The sequence below is a fragment of the Mobula birostris genome, chromosome 8, assembly GCF_030028105.1.
Source record: "Mobula birostris isolate sMobBir1 chromosome 8, sMobBir1.hap1, whole genome shotgun sequence".
Lineage (NCBI taxonomy): Eukaryota > Metazoa > Chordata > Chondrichthyes > Myliobatiformes > Myliobatidae > Mobula > Mobula birostris.
The window spans coordinates 1,888,751-1,905,575 of record NC_092377.1 but is presented as its reverse complement, the minus strand read 5'-3'; the positions used below and the strand labels follow the sequence as shown (position 1 = coordinate 1,905,575).

General features: G+C 44.7%; 1 protein-coding gene across 3 annotated transcripts in view; it reads left to right on the top strand.

Annotated features, from left to right (window-relative positions):
• Positions 1-16,825, top strand: part of LOC140202111 (protein EFR3 homolog B-like) — a 280,457-nt gene that overhangs the window by 136,577 nt on the left and 127,055 nt on the right. The gene's annotated exons all lie outside the window — the stretch shown is intronic.

Below are 16,825 nucleotides of genomic sequence, written 5' to 3'. Positions count from 1 at the left end.
ATCTGATGTGTCGGTATTTCAGTGGAGTAAAGGAAACTACAGTGGCATAAGAGAGGAACTGGCCAAAGTTGACTGGAAAGGGACACTGGTGGGAAAGACGGCAGAGCAGCAGTGGCTGGAGTTTATGTGAGAAATGAGGAAGGTGCTAGACAGGTATATTCCAAAAAAGAAGAAATTTTTGAATGGAAAAAAGATGCAACCGTGGCTGGCAAGAGAAGTCAAAGCCAAAGTTAAAGCAAAGGAGAGGGCATACAAGGAAGCAAAAATTAGTGGGAAGACAGAGGATTGGGAAGTTTTTAAAACCTTACAAAAGGAAACCAAGAAGGTCATTAAGAGGGAAAAGATTAACTACGAAAGGAAGCTAGCAAATAATATCAAAAAGGATACTAAAAGCTTTTTCAAGTATATAAAGAGTAAAAGACAGGTGAGAGTAGATATAGGACCGATAGAAGATGATGCTGGAGAAATTTTAATGGGAGATAAGGAGATGGCAGAGGAACTGAACGAGTATTTTGCATCAGATATCAGCAGTATACCAGACACTCAAAGGTGGCAGGGAAGAGAAGTGTGCACAGTCACAATTACGACAGAGAAAGTACTCAGGAAGCTGAATAGTCAAAGGGTAGATAAATCTCCTGGACCAGATGGAATGCACCCGCGTGTTCTGAAGGAAGTAGCTGTGGAGATTGCGGAGGCACTAGCGATGATCTTTCAAAAGTCGATAGATCCTGGCATGGTTCCAGATGACTGGAAGATTGCAAATGTCACTCCGCTCTTTAAGAAGGGGGCAAGGAAGCAAAAAGGAAATTATAGACCTGTTAGCTTGACATCGGTGCTTGGGAAGTTGTTGGAGTCGATTGTCAAGGATGAGGTTACAGAGTACCTGGAGGCATATGACGAGATAGGCAGAACTCAGCATGGATTCCTTAAAGGAAGATCCTGCCTGACAAACCTATTACAATTTTTTGAGGAAATTACCAGTAGGTTAGACAAGGGAGATGCAGTGGATGTTGTATATTTGGATTTTCAGAAGACCTTTGACAAGGTGCCACACATGAGGCTACTTAACAAGATAAGAGCCCATGGAATTACGGGAAAGTTACATACGTGGATAGAGCGTTGGCTGATTGGCAGGAAACAGAGAGTGGGAATAAAGGTATCCTATTCTGGTTGGCTGCCGGTTATCAGTGGTTTTCCACAGGGGTCCGTGTTGGGGCCGCTTCTTTTTACATTGTACATCAACGATTTGGATTATGGAATAGATGGCTTTGTGGCTAAGTTTGCTGAGGATACGAAGATAAGTGGAGGGGTCGGTAGTGCTGAGGAAATGGAGAGTCTGCAGAGAGACTTGGATAGATTGGAAGAATGGGCAGAGAAGTGGCAAATGAAGTACAATGTTGGACAGTGTATGGTTATGCACTTTGGCAGAAAAAATAAACAGGCACACTATTATTTAAATGGGGAAAGAATTCGAAGTTCTGAGATGCAACGGGACTTGGGAGCCCTCGTACAGGTTACCCTTAAAGTTAACCTCCAGGTTGAGTCAGTAGTGAAGAAGGCGAATGCAATGTTGGTATTCATTTCTAGAGGAATAGAGTATAGGAGCAGGGATATGACGTTGAGGCTCTATAAGGCGCTGGTGAGACCTCACTTGGAGTACTGTGGGCAGTTTTGGTTTCCTTATTTAAGAAAGGATGTGCTGACGTTGGAGAGGGTACAGAGAAGATTCACTAGAATGATTCCGGGAATGAGAGGGTTAACATATGAGGAACATTTGTCTGCTCTTGGACTGTATTCCTTGGAGTTTAGAAGAATGAGTGGAGACCTCATAGAAACATTTCGAATGTTGAAAGGCATGGACAGAGTGGATGTGGCAAAGTTGTTTCCCATGATGGGGGAGTCTAGTACGAGAGGGCATGACTTAAGGATTGAAGGGCGCCCATTCGGAGCAGAAATGCGAGGAAATTTCTTTAGTCAGAGGGTGGTGAATCTATGGAATTTGTTGCCACGGGCAGCAGTGGAGGCTAAGTCATTGGGTGTATTTAAGGCAGAGATTGATATATATCTGAGTAGCCAGGGCATCAAAGGTTATGGTGAGAAGGCGGGGGAGTGGGACTAAATGGGAAAATGGATCAGCTCATGATAAAATGGCGGAGCAGACTCGATGGGCCAAATGGCCGACTTCTGCTCCTTTGTCATATGGTCTTATGGATATACAGGAAACCCCGACAAACTCACAGGTGAAGTGTCAGCTCACCTGGAAGGACTGTTTGGGACCCTAAATGAAATTATGGGCCAGTTAGCCTAACTTTGGTGGTTGGGAAAGTGTTGGAGTCTATTACTAAGGATGAGCTTTTGGGGTACAGGCAGACTATTGATAAAATAAGTCAAAGTCAGCATGGTTTCTAGTGAGGGGAAATCTTTCCTGACAAATCTGTTAGAGTTTTCCAAGGAAGTAACAAGCAGAGTGGACGAAAGAGAGGTGGTAGATGTTAGTTGCTCGGATTTTCAGAAGGCATTTGATAAGGTGCCACACATGAGGCTGCTTAACAAGATAAAATCCTATGGTGTTACAGGAAAGTTACTGACATGGATAGAGGAATGGCTGACAGGCAGGAGGCAGCGAGTGGGAACCAAGGGGGCCTTTTCTAGTTGGCTGCCAGTGTCTGGTGGTGCTCCAGAGAGTAGTGAATCGGTGGCATGCTCTGCCATCTGTTAGGGTATCAAAGGATATGGCGAGAAGGCCATATGGGGTTGAGTGGAACCCAGGATCAGCATAATGAAATGATGGAGCAAACCCAATGGGCTGAATGGCCTAATTTTGCTCCTATGTCTCATGATGTAATTACACACAGTGACCTGGAGAGTGCCACAGATTCACCACCCTTGGGTTGAAGAAGCTCCTCCTCATCTCCATTCTAAATGGACATCATCTATTCTGAGGCTGTGCCCTCCAGATGAGACTCCCCCAATATGGGAAACATCTTCTCTGTATCTTTCAACAGACAATAGACTTCAATGAGATCCCTCCACATTCCTCAAAATTGCAGTGAGTACAGGCCCAGAGCCATTAAACACTCCTCAGTCAATCACCCTTTTATTCTCGGAATCATTCTCGTGACCTTCCTCTGGGTCTTCTCCAATGTCAACACACCCTATTTTAGATGAGGAGCTCAACACTGCTTTACAATACTCCAAGTGAGGCCTCACCAGTGCCTTGTAAAGCCCGAGCATTACATCTTGCTTTTATATAGAACATATAGAATAGTACAGCACAGTACAGGCCCTTCGGCCCACAATGTTGTGCCGACCCTCAAACCCTGCCTCCCATTTAAGCCCCCACCTTAAATTCCTCCATATACCTGTCCAGTAGTCTCTCAAACTTCACTAGTGTATCTGCCTCCACCACTGACTCAGGCAGTGTATTCCACGCACCAACCACTCTCTGATTAAAAAACCCTCCTCTAATATCCCCCTTGAACTTCCCACCCCTTACCTTAAAGCCATGTCCTCTTGTATTGAGCAGTGGTGCCCTGGGGAAGAGGTGCTGGCTATCCACTCTGTCTATTCCTCTTATTATCTTGTACACCTCTATCATGTCTCCTCTCATCCTCCTTCTCTCCAAAGAGTAAAGCCCTAGCTCCCTTAATCTCTGATCATAATGCATACTCTCTAAACCAGGCAGCATCCTGGTAAATCTCCTCTGTACCCTTTCCAATGCTTCCACATCCTTTCTATAGTGAGGTGACCAGAACTGGACACAGTACTCCAAGTGTGGCCTAACCAGAGTTTTATAGAGCTGCATCATTAAAATCTATCCCTCGACTTATGGAAGCTAACACCCCATAAGCTTTCTTAACTACCCTATCCACCTGTGAGGCAACTTTCAGGGTTCTGTGGACATGTACCCCCAGATCCCTCTGCTCCTCCACACTACCAAGTATCCTGCCATTTACTTTGTACTCTGCCTTGGAGTTTGTCCTTCCAAAGTGTACCACCTAACACTTCTCCGGGTCGAACTCCATCTGCCACTTCTCAGCCCACTTCTGCATCCTATCAATGTCTCTCTGCAATCTTCAACTACACTATCTATAACACCACCAACCTTTGTGTCGTCTGCAAACTGGCCAACCCACCCTTCTACCCCCACATCCAGGTCGTTAATAAAAATCACGGAAAGTAGAAGTCCCAGAACAGATCCCTGTGGGACACCGCTAGTCACAATCCTCCAATCTGAATGTACTCCCTCCACCACAACCCTCTGCCTTCTGCAGGCAAGCCAATTTTGAATCCACCTGGCCAAACTTCCCTGGATCCCATGCCTTCTAACTTTCTGAATAAGCCTACCGTGTGGAACCTTGTCAAATGCCTTACTAAAATCCATGTAGATCATATCCACTGCACTATCCTCATCTATATGCCTGGTCACCTCCTCAAAGAACACTATCAGGCTCTATCAGAACACGATCTGCCCTTCACAAAGCCATGCTGACTGTCCCTGATCAGACCATGATTCTCTAAATGCCCGGAGATCCTATCTAAGAATCCTTTCCAACAGAAACTGCAGTGTGGCAGACAGCAAGGCTCTGCCATGGGTAATCAAAACTGCAAATGCATAACAAGCACCATCTTGAACATAAATACAGAAAGGTGCTGGAAAAGGGCCATGAACATCATAAAGCATCTCACCCACCCTGCTCATAGATCATTTGTCTGACTCCCATCATCCATGACAGGACCACCAGACTCAAAAACAGTTCCTTTCCCAAGCAGTATGGCTGATCAACACCCCCACCCAATATCCCCACCACTACCTTATTAGTTCCCGTTGGTCCTCTTAGGTCTAACCTAATCAATGAATTCAATGAATGTATTTAAGCCATGTAATGTATTAATATTTATTGTGCTGTTATTATTGTTATTGTGTTCTTTATTTTTGCATTTTTTTGTGCTGCATTGGATCAGGAGTAACAATTATTTTGTTTTCCTTACACTTGTGTACATGAAATTACATTAAATAATCTTGAATATTAAATCACATTTCACCCCATTCTGATATTTGGTCTGAAGAGCAACTGAACCTCTTGACAATGTCTGCATGTTTTGATGCATCGAGTTGGTGCCACATGATTGGCTGATGAGATACTTGCATTAACGAGCTGGTGTACAGCTGGACCCACTAAAGTGGCCACTGAGTGTAGACTGGTCCTTTAAATTTTCCTCCTCCCACCTTAAATCTGTGCTCTCTAGTCTTCCTTTGACAGCTCCAAGCTGGGAAGAAAGATTCTGAATATCCATTCCTGTCCACACCCCTCATATTATTAACAACTTCTGTAAGATCGCCTCGTAACCTCTGGTGCTCCAGAGGAACAATCCAAGTGCCTGCACTTTCTCTTCAGCTGTTAGATGTTATTCTGCATTCTGTTACTGTTTTACCTTGTGCTACTCAGTACACTGTGTACTCATCTGTAAGTACAGTGTACAAGACAAGTTTTCCATTGTACCTCGGTACATTTAACAATCATAAACCATTGCACCAACTTTGTCCAGTCCAGACGTCTACCTCTTCTATACCCGACACAAATCTTCCATATACTTCCTGGCTACCTCATAATTCTCCAGAGCCCTGGCTGATCCTTCCTTCCATAAGCTTCCTTCCTCCTGTTGACGAGATATTCCACATCTCTTGTCAACCATGATTCCTTCACCCTGTCACCCTTTCCCTGCCTCACTAGGACAAACCTATCCTGAACCCATTCAAGTGCTCCCTAAACAAACCCCACATTTCCATTCCACTTTTCCTTGAGTACATCTATTTCAATTTATGCTCCCAACTTCCTGCATGATGGCATCATAATTCCCTCTCTCTGAATCAAATACTTCCCACACTATCTGCTCCTGTCCCTCTCTGAGGCTGTGGTAAAGGTCAGGGAGTTGTGGTCACTGTCCGTGAAATGCTCTCCCACTGAGGGATCTGACACCTAACCTAGTTCATTACCAAGTACCAGATCCAGTCAGGCCTCTTCTCTACTCAGCCTGTCTTCATATGGTGTCAGACACCTTTCAGCTATATGAAGAGTAAGAGGGAGATTGGGGTTAGATTATAAGACCAAAAGATATAGGAGAAGAACTAGGCCATTTGGCTCATCGAGTCTGCTCCACCATTCAATCTTGGCTGATCCTATTTTCCCCTTGTCAGCTCCACTCCCTGGCCTTCTCCCCGTAACCTTTGATACCATGTCCAATCAAGAACCCGTCAAGCTTCACCTTAAATACACCCAATGACCTGACCTCCACAGCTGCCTGGGGTAATAAATTTCACAAATGCACCACCCTCTGCCTAAAGGAATTTCTCCGCATCTCTGTTTTAAATGGACCCCGCTGTATCTGCCCTCTTGTCCCAGACTCCCCCAGCATGGGAAACATCCCTTCCACATCTACTCTATCTAGGCCTTTCAACATTCAAAGGTTTCAATAAGATCCCCCCTCATCCTTCTAAATTCCAGTGAGTACAGAACCACAGGTATCAAATGTTCCTTGTATGATAACTCTTTCATTCCTGGAATCATCCTTGTGAATCTCCTCTGGAGCCTCTCCAATGCCAGCACATCTTTTCTTAGATGAGGAGCCCAAAACTGTTCACCATACTCAAGGTGAGGCCTCACCAGTGCCTTATAAAGCCTCAGCATCACATTTATGCTCTTGTATTCTAGACCTCTTGAAATGAATGCTAACATGGCATTTGCCTTCCTCCTCACCAACTCAACCTGCAAGATAACCTTTAGAGTGTTCTGCACAAAGACTCCTAAGTCCCTTTGCATCTCAGATTTTTGGATTTTCTCCCCGTTTAACAAATAGACTGCAAATTTATTTCTGCTACCAAAGTGCAAGACCATGTATTTTCCAACATTGAGTTTCATTAGCTACTCTCCTGCCTATTCTCCTAATCTGTCTAAGTCCTTCTGCAGCCTTCCTGTTTCCACAACACTACCTACCCCACCACCAATCTTTGTATCATCTGTAAACTTGGCAACAAAGCCATCTATTCCATCATCTTAAATCATTGATATACAGCATAAAAAAGTCTTCCCAACACCGACCCCTGTGGAACACCGCTATTCACTGGCAGCCAACCAGAAAAGGATCCTTTTATTCCCACCCACTGCCTCCTACCAATCAGCCAATGCTCTAACCATGTTAGTAACTTACCTGTCATACCATGGGCTCTTAACTTGGTAAGCAGCCTCATGTGTGGTACCTTGTCAAAGGCCTTCTGAAAGTACAAATATACAACATCCCCTTTATCAATCCTACTTGTAATCTCCTCAAAAATTCCAACAGGTTCATCAGGCAGGATTTTCCCCTAAGGAAACCATGCTGACTCTGTCCTATCTTCCCCTCTGTCACCAAGTACTCCATAATCTCATCCTTAACAATCGACTCCAACATCTTCCCAACCACTGAGGTCAGGCTCACTAGTCTATAATTTTCTTTCTGCGCCTTCCTCCTTTCTTAAGGAGTGGAGTGACATTTGCAATTTTCCAGTCCTCTGGCACCATGCCAGAATCCAACAATGTTTGAAAGATAATTTCTAACGCAACCACAAAGTCCCTACCGCTACCTCTTTCAGAACCAGTTCATCAGGCCCGGGTGATTTACGTACCCTTAGGTCTTTCAGCTTTTTGAGCAGCTTCTCCCTTGTAATAGTAACTGCACTCACTTCTCTTCCCTCGCACCCTTCAATATCTGGCACACTGCTAGTGTCTTCCACAGTGAAGACTGATGCACTTTCCCGTACTTTCCTCGTTTTTCCCAGAAATGCACACCTTTAAGCTCTGCTGACATCCCTGCCAGCATCTCCTTCCAGTTTACTTTGGCCAGCTCCTCTCTCATACCACTGTAATTTCCTTTACTCCACTGAAATACTGCTACGTCAGACTTTACTTTCAAGTTGAACACAATCATATTCTGATCATTGCTTCCTAAGGGTTCTTTACGTTAAGCTCCCTAATCACCTCTGGTTCATTACATACACCCAATCCAGAATAACTGATCCCCTTGTAGGCTCAACAACAAACTGCTCTAAAAGCCATCTTGCAGGCATTCAACAAACTCACTCCCTTGAGATTCATTTCCAATCTAATTTTCCCAATCGATCTGTATGTTGAAATCTCCCATGACTATCATAACATTTCCCTTCTGACAGCAGGGATGTGATGCTGAGGCTTTATAAGGCACTGGTGAAGCCTCACCTTGAGTATTGTGAACAGTTTTGAGCTCCTCGTCTAACAAAAGTTGTGCTGGCATTGGAGAGGGTTCAGAGGAAGTTCACAAGGATGATTCTGGAAATGAAGGAGTTATTGTACAAGGAACGTTTGATAGCTCTGGTTCTGTACCTGCTGGAATTTAGGATGGGCGGCCGGGGGGGAGGGGGGGGGGCCGGTGACCTGACTTAAACCTTTCGAATGTTGAAAGGCTAAGGCAGAGTAGATGTGAAAAAGATGTTCGCCATGGTGGGGGTGCCTAGGACAGGAGGACACAGCCTCAGCATAGAAGAAATGTAGAGACATTTCTTTAACCAGATGGTGGTGAACTTGTGGAATTTATTACCACATACAGCTATGGAGGCCAGATCATTGAGTGTTTTTAAGGCAAAGCTTGATAGGTTCTTGTTTGGACATGGTTACAGGGAGAAGGTGGGGAGTGGGGCTGAGGGAGGACCCTAGTCAGACCCCACTTGGAGTACTGTGCTCAGTTCTGGTCACCTCACTACAGGAAGGATGTGGAAACCATAGAAAGGGTGCAGAGGAGATTTACAAGGATGTTGCCTGGATTGGGGAGCATGTCTTATGAAAACAGGTTGAGTGAACTCGGCCTTTTCGGCTTGGAATGACGGAGGATGAGAGGTGACCTGATAGAGGTGTATAAGATGATGAGAGGCATTGATCGTGTGGATAGTCAGAGGCTTTTTCCAGGCCTGAAATGGCTAGCACAAGAGGACACAGGGGAGTAGGTACAGAGGAGATTTCAGGGGTAAATTTTTTACTCAGAGAGTGGTGAGTGCGTGGAATGGGCTGCCGGCAATGGTGGTGCAGGTGGATACAATAGAGTCTTTTAAGAGACTCCTGGATGGGTACATGGAGCTTAGAAAAATAGAGGGCTATGGGTAAGCCTAGTAATTTCTAAGGTAGGGACATGTTCGGCACAACTTTGTGGGACGAAGGGCCTGCATTGTGCTGTAGGTTTTTTATGTTTCTAAGGAAAAAAGGATCAACCATGATCGAATAGAAGAGCAACACACATAAAAGTTGCTGGTGAACGCAGCAGGCCAGGCAGCATCTCTAGGAAGCGGTCTCGACCCTTGGTCAGCTTGAATTTCCAGCATCTGCAGAATTCCTGTTGTTTGAATAGAAGAGTAGACTTAATGGGCCAAATGGTGTAATTCTGTTCCTATGTCTTATGGTCTTCTGGTCTTTTCTATTTCCTGTTGTAAACTGTGGTTCACATCCCAGCTACTGTTGGGAGGCCTGTATATAACTGCCATCAGGGTCCTTTAACCCTTACAGTTTCTTAACTCACCCACAAGGATTCAACATTTTCCGATCCTGTGTCCCATCTTTCTACTGATTTGATGCCATTCTTTACCAGCAGAGCCACACCACCCCCTCTGCCTACCTTCCTGTCCCTCCAATACACCGTGTAACCTTGGACATTCAGCTCCCAGCTACAACCATCTTTCAGCCACGATTCAGTGATGGCCACAACAACATACCTGACAATCTGTAATAGTACAACAAGATCATCCATCTTATTTCTTATACTCTGTGCATTGCAGTATAACACTTTGAGTGCTACAGTATATTTGCTACCCTTTATGGTTCTGCATCCCTAATGCACTGATACCCTGCTGGCTGCAATTATGTCCTATCATCTGCCTGCCCTTCCTGACAGTCTGACTGCATGCTATCTTAGCTTTTTTACCATCCGTCCTATCCTGAGTCCCTTCACTCCGGTTCCCACTCCTTGCCAAATTAGTTTAAACCCTCCCCAACAGCTCTCACAAACCTGCCCATGAGAATATTGGTCCCGCTTGGGTTCAGGTGCAACCCGTCACTTTTGAACAAGTCATACCTCCCCCAGAAGAGATCCCAATGATCCAAGAACCTGAAGTCCTGCCCCCTGCACCAGCTTCTCTGCCACACATTAACTTGCCAAATCACAAGCAAGAGAAAATCCACAGATGCTGGAAATCCAAGCAACACACATAAAATGCTGGAGGAACTCTGCATCCCTAGAGAAAACTACAGTCAACATTTTGGGCCAAGACCCTTTGACAGGAATCAGCCCGTTTCTACCCTCACTGATGCGTGGCACAGGTGGCAATCCAGAAGTTACTACCTGGGTGGTCCTGCTTCTCGGCTTTCTACCTAGCTCTCTAAATTTTCTCATCAGGACCTCTCTGCTTTTTCTTCTTATGTCATCGGTATCAATATGTTGCTGCTCTCCTTCCCTCTCTAAGATGTTGTGGACGCAATCCAAAACATCCCTAATGCGGGCACCTGGGAGGCAGCATCCCACCCGGGTGTCCTGTCCAGGTCCACAGAATCTCCTGTCTGTTCCCCTGACTACAGAGTTCCCTATCACTACCACTCCCTTCTTCTCTCTTTCCCTTCTGCACCATGGACCCACGCTCAGTGCCAGTAACCTGGTCTCTGTGGCATTCCCCTGGTAGGTCATTCCCCACAACAGTATCCAAAGTGGTATACTTACTTTTGAGGGGGCACTTTGCACTAACTACCTATTCACATTTCTATTTCTCCTGACAGTCACCCAGCTACTCGCCTCCTGCGACTTTGGAGTAACTACTTCCCTGTAACTCTTAACTGATTATCTACTCACTCTTCCATTCAAGCTGAAGATCCCTAACACGGTCTTCAAAGGAGCTGCAGCCGGATGCAGTCCAGGCAGGTGTAGTTTCCTGGGAGGCTCTGGGTCTCTCAGGACTCCCAACATCTGGCATGAAGAGCACACAACAGCCATTTACTCTACTAGGTACAGTAAGAGAAAACAAAAAGGGAACCTTAACAGAAGCTTCCCAAGAGCCAACGCCTCTTTCCAGCCGAAGCCTCCTTTGAGCCAAAGCCTGACACTACTTCTCTCGCCACTGGCCTACTCCCAACAATAGTCACCCCGCTTGTCCCTTCTGTACTTTTAAACAAGCATCACCGTCGTGCCAGAAACCTCATCACTATGGCCTGCTTCTGCTGCTGATTGGGCCATCGGAATGTGACAGGCAAGATTTTTCCTTGAGGAAACCATGCTGACGACAGTCTACTTAATCACATGCCTCCAAGTACCCTGACGCTTCATCCTTAATAATCAACTCTAACATCTTCCCAACCACTGAGGTCAGACTAACTGGCCTATAGTTTCCTTTCTTTTGCCTCTCTCTTTTGTTGAAGAATGGAGTGACATTTGCAATTTTCCAGTCTTCAGGAACCATTCCAGAATCTAGTGATTTTTGAAAGGTCATTACTAATGCCTCCGCAATCTCTTCAGCCTCCTCTTTCACAACTCTGGGCTGTACATCATCTGGTCCAGGTGACTTCAGACCTTTCAGTTTCCCAAGAACCTTCTGTCTAGTTATGGTAACTTCACACACTTCATGATTCCTGAACCATACTACCAGTGTCTTACACAGTGTAGACCGATGTAAAATTCTTATTCAGCTCATCCGCTATTTCATTGACCCCCATTACTACCTCCCCAGCATCATTTTCCAGCAGTCCAAGATCCACTCTCGCCTTTCTTTTATGTATCTGAATGAACTTTTGGTATTTTCTTTAATATTATTACTAGCTTACTTTCATATACCATCTTTACCCTCTTAATGACATCTTTAGTTGCCTTCTGTTGTTTTTTAAATTCTTCCCATTCCTGTAACTTCCCACTAGTTTTCACTCTATTATATGCCCTCTCTTTGGCGTTTATGTTGGCTTTGACTTTTCTTGTTAGCCATGGTTGTGTCAACTTTCCTTTAGAATACTTCTTCCTCTTTAAGATATATATAACCTGTGCCTTCCATATTACTTCCAGAAATTCCACCCGTTGCTGCTCTGCCGTCATCCCTGCCAGTGTTCTTTTCCAATCAATCTGGCCAACTCCTCTTTCATGCCTCTGTAATGCCCTTTACACCACTGTAATACTGATACATCTAACTTTAGCTTCTCCTTCTGTAATTTCAGGGTGAATTCAATCGTATTATGATCACTTGCCATAACGGTTCTTTTAACTTAAGCTCTCTAATCAGTTCTGATCTATTAATCCTCAGTCCAGATAGCTGTCCCTCTGGGCTCAATCATGAAAAGCCTTCTCCTAGGCACTCTAGAAATTCCCCATTCTGGAATCCCGCACCAAACTGATTTTCCCAATCTACCTGCATATTGAAGTCCCCCATAATTATTGTAACATTGCCATTTTGGCATGCATTTTCTCCCATTGTAATTTGTAGGCCACATCCTTATTACTGTTTGAGGGTCTGTATACAACTTCCATCGGGGTCTTTTTACTTTTGCAGTTCCTTCGATCTATCCACAATGATTCACCACCTTCCAACCCTATGTCACCTCTTTCTGATGATTTGATTTTTCACCAACAAAGCAACGCTGCCCCCTCTGCCTTCCTGTCTGTCCTTTTGATACAATGTGTATCCTTGGACGTTAAGCTCCCAGTTATAATCTTTCAGCCTTGGATCTGTGATGCCTGCCATCGTACCTGCTGCCGTATCTACCTTATACCATATACTGTACACGTGCGGATACAACACCTTCAGTCTTCTATTCATCCTTTTCGATTTTGCTGCACGATGCTCAACCTTTTGATTCCTGACTTTGTCTGAAGTCTTACCAGCATCTGCCTCCACAACCTCTCCATTAACTGTTCTGGCACTCTGGTTCCCATCCCCCTGCAACTCTAGTTTAAACTCCACTGTGCAGTATTACCAAACCTTCCTGCAAGGATACCTGCCCCCCTCCAGTTCAGGTGCAAACTGTCCCTTCTGTACAGGTACCACCTTCCCCGGAAGAGGGACCTATGATCCAAAAATCTTATGCCCTCCTTCCTACACCAACTCCTTAGCCACATGTTAAACTGTATAATCTTCCTAGTTTGAGCCTCACTAGCACGTGGCATGGGGAGCAATCCAGAGATCACAACTCTGGAGGTCCTGCCCCTTAACTTAGCACCTAACTCCCTGAACTTCCTTTGCAAAGCCTCGTCAGTCATCCAATGCATGCCATTGGTTCCACTGCTATACCTAATAAAGTGCCCACTGAGTGTGTGTGGCAGGTTACCTACACTTTTTAAATACAGTGTCTAAATTAACCATTCTGATGCACAATCACGGGTAATGTTTAATCCATATTGGGCACACCATGTAAATTGGATAGCCATTAAAGTCTGATTAAACTATTTAGCTCATAAGATCAATGACACCAGAAATCCATCTTGAACGGCAGCGATAGGGGATTTGATTAGGTGGACAGACTGGTGTTTCCATGGTTACAGACATACACCAGTGTGGGATTGTTGCTTTCCTGGTCCCAGGGTGAAGAGAATCACTGAACAACAGCACCACATCTTAAATGCTGGACCAATTCAGCAGATAAGGCAGTATCTGCAGAAATGAATCATTAATCAATGTTTCGGGCCGAGACTCTCCATCAGCACTGAAAAGCAAGGGGAAAGATGCCAGAATAAAATGGTGAGCTCACCTGCACATCACCACCCCCTGCTGCCCCTCCTCCCTCCCTTTCTCCCATCGTCCACTCCCTTCTCCTGCTATGTTCCTTCTTCTATGGCCCTTTGCCTTTTCCACCCATTATCTCCCATCTTCTCACATCATCTCCCCCCTTCCACACCCAGCTGATCTTACCTATCAACTTCTTGTCCTCCTTCCCCTCCCCCGACATTCTCTTCTGGCATCTTCCCCCTTCCTTTTCAGTGCGATGAATGGTGCCACCCGAAACGTCGACTGTTTATTGCTTCTATAGATGCTGCCTGACCTGCTGGCTTCCTCCAGCATTCTGTGTGTGTTGCTCTGGATTTCCAGCACCTGCAGAATCTCTTGTGGTCGTCTTTGACTGCTTCTTAAAAGATGTAGAATGGTTGAGTAGCCACCATTGGATATGGTGTATCTAGATTCCAGAAGGTAGCACGAGTGTGGGTTGAAGGACTAATCAATAAGCTTGAAGTCCTAGGCCTCAATGCCTCCTTGTGCAACTAGGTCCTCATTTCCTCACTTGCAGACCTCAGTAATTTCAGATTGGCAACAACATCTCCTCCACAATCTCCATCAGCACAGGTGCACCACAGGGCGGTGTGCTTTGCACCGTGCTCTACTCACTTCACACTTATGCCTGTGTGGCTAAACACAGCTCCGATGCCATATGTATGTTTGCCCATGACACCACTGTCATTGACCAAATCAAGGGTGGTAATAAATCAGGATATCGACCATAAGACCAGAAGATATAGGAGCAGAATTAGGCCATTTTGCCCATCGAGTCTGCCCTGCCATTTCATCAAGGCTGATCCAATTTTCCTTTCAGCCCCAATCTCCTGCCTTCTCCCTGTATCCCTTCATGCCCTGACCAGTCAAGAATCTATCAACTTCTGCCTTAAATATACATAAAGTCTTGGCCTCCTCAACTGCTTTTGACAAAGAATTCCACAGATTCACCACTCTCTGGCTAAAGAAATTCCTTCTCATCTCCATTCTAAACGGAAGCCCCCCTTTTCTGAAGCTGTGTCCTCTGGTCTTAGACCCTCCCACCATAGGAAACATCCTCTCCACATCTACTTTATCAAGGCCTTTCACCATATAACCATATAACAATTACAGCACAGAAACAGGCCATTTCGGCCCTTCTAGCCCATGCCGAATCCTTACTCTCACCTAGTCCCACCGACCTGCACTCGGCCTATTACCCTCCATTCCTTTCCTGTCCATATATCTATCCAATTTAACTTTAAATGACAACGTCGAACCTGCCTCAACCACATCTGCTGGAAGCTCGTTCCACACAGCTACCACTCTCTGAGTAAAGAAGTTCCCCCTCGTGTTAACCTTAAACTTTTGCCCCCTAACTCTCAACTCATGTCCACTTGTTTGAATCTCCCCTACTCTCAATGGAAAAAGCCTATCCACATCAACTCTATCTATCCCCCTCATAATTTTAAATACCTCTATCGAGTCCCCCCTCAACCTTCTACGCGCCAAAGAATAAAGACTCAACTTGTTCAACCTTTCTCTGTAACTCAGGTGATGAAACCCAGGGAACATTCTAGTAAATCTTCACTGTACTCTCTCAATTTTGTTGACATCTTTCCTATAATTCGGTGACCAGAACTGTACACAATACTCCAAATTTGGCCTTACCAATGCCTTGTACAATTTTAACATTACATCCCAACTCCTATACTCAATGCTCTGATTTATAAAGGTCAGCATACCAAAAGCTTTCTTCACCACCCTATCCACATGAGATTCCACCTTCAGGGACCTATGCACCATTATTGCTGGATCCCTCTGTTCTACTTCATTCTTCAACACCCTACCATTTACCATGTAGGTCCTATTTTGATTAGTCCTACCAAAATGTAGCACCTCACACTTATCCGCATTAAACTCCATCTGCCATCTTTCAGCCCACTCTTCTAACTGGCCTCAATCTCTCTGCAAGCTTTGAAAGCCTACTTCATTATCCATAACTCCACCTATCTTAGTATCATCTGCATACTTACTAATCCAATTTACCACCCCATCATCCAGATCGTTAATATATATGACAAACAACATTGGACCCAGTACAGATCCCTGAGGCACACCACTAGTTGCCGGCCTCCAACCTGACAAACAGTTATCCACCACTACTCTCTGGCGTCTCCCATCCAGCTACTGCTGAATCCATTTTACTACTTCAATATTAATTCCTAACGATTGAACCTTCCTAACAAACCTTCCGTGTGGAACCTTGTCAAAGGCCTTGCTGAAGTCCGTATAGACAACATCCACCGCTTTACCCTGGTCAACTTTCCCATTAACCTCTTCAAAAAAATTCAACAAGATTTGTCAAACATGACCTTCCACGCACAAATCCATGTTGACTGTTCCTAATCAGACTCTGTGTATCCAGATAATTATATATACCATCTCTAAGAATACTTCCCATTAATTTACCCACCACTGACGTCAAACTTACAGGCCGATAATTGCTAGGTTTACTCTTAGAACCCTCTTTAAACAATGGAACAACACGAGCATTACGCCAATCCTCCGGCACCATCCGCTTTTCCAATGACATCTTTGTCAGAGCCCCTGCTATTTCTATACTAACTTCCCTCAAGGTCCAAGGGAATATCCTGTCAGGACCTGGAGAAATATCCACTTTTATATTCCTTAAAAGCGCCAATACTTCCTCTTCTTTAATCATCATAATTTCCATAACTTCCCTACCTGTTTCCCTTACCTTACACAATGCAATATCCTTCTTAGTGAATACCAAAGAAAAGAAATTGTTCAAAATCTCCCCCATCTCTTTCGGTTCCACACATAGCTGTCCACTATGATTCTCTAAGGGACCAATTTTATCCCTCACTATCTTTCTGTTAATAATATAGCTGTAGAAACCCTTGGGATTTATTTTCACCTTACTTGTCAAAGCAACCTCGTATCTTCTTTTAGCTTTTCTAATTTCTTTCTTGAGATTCTTTTTACATTCTTTATATTCCTCGAGCACCTCATTTACTCCATGCTGCCTATATT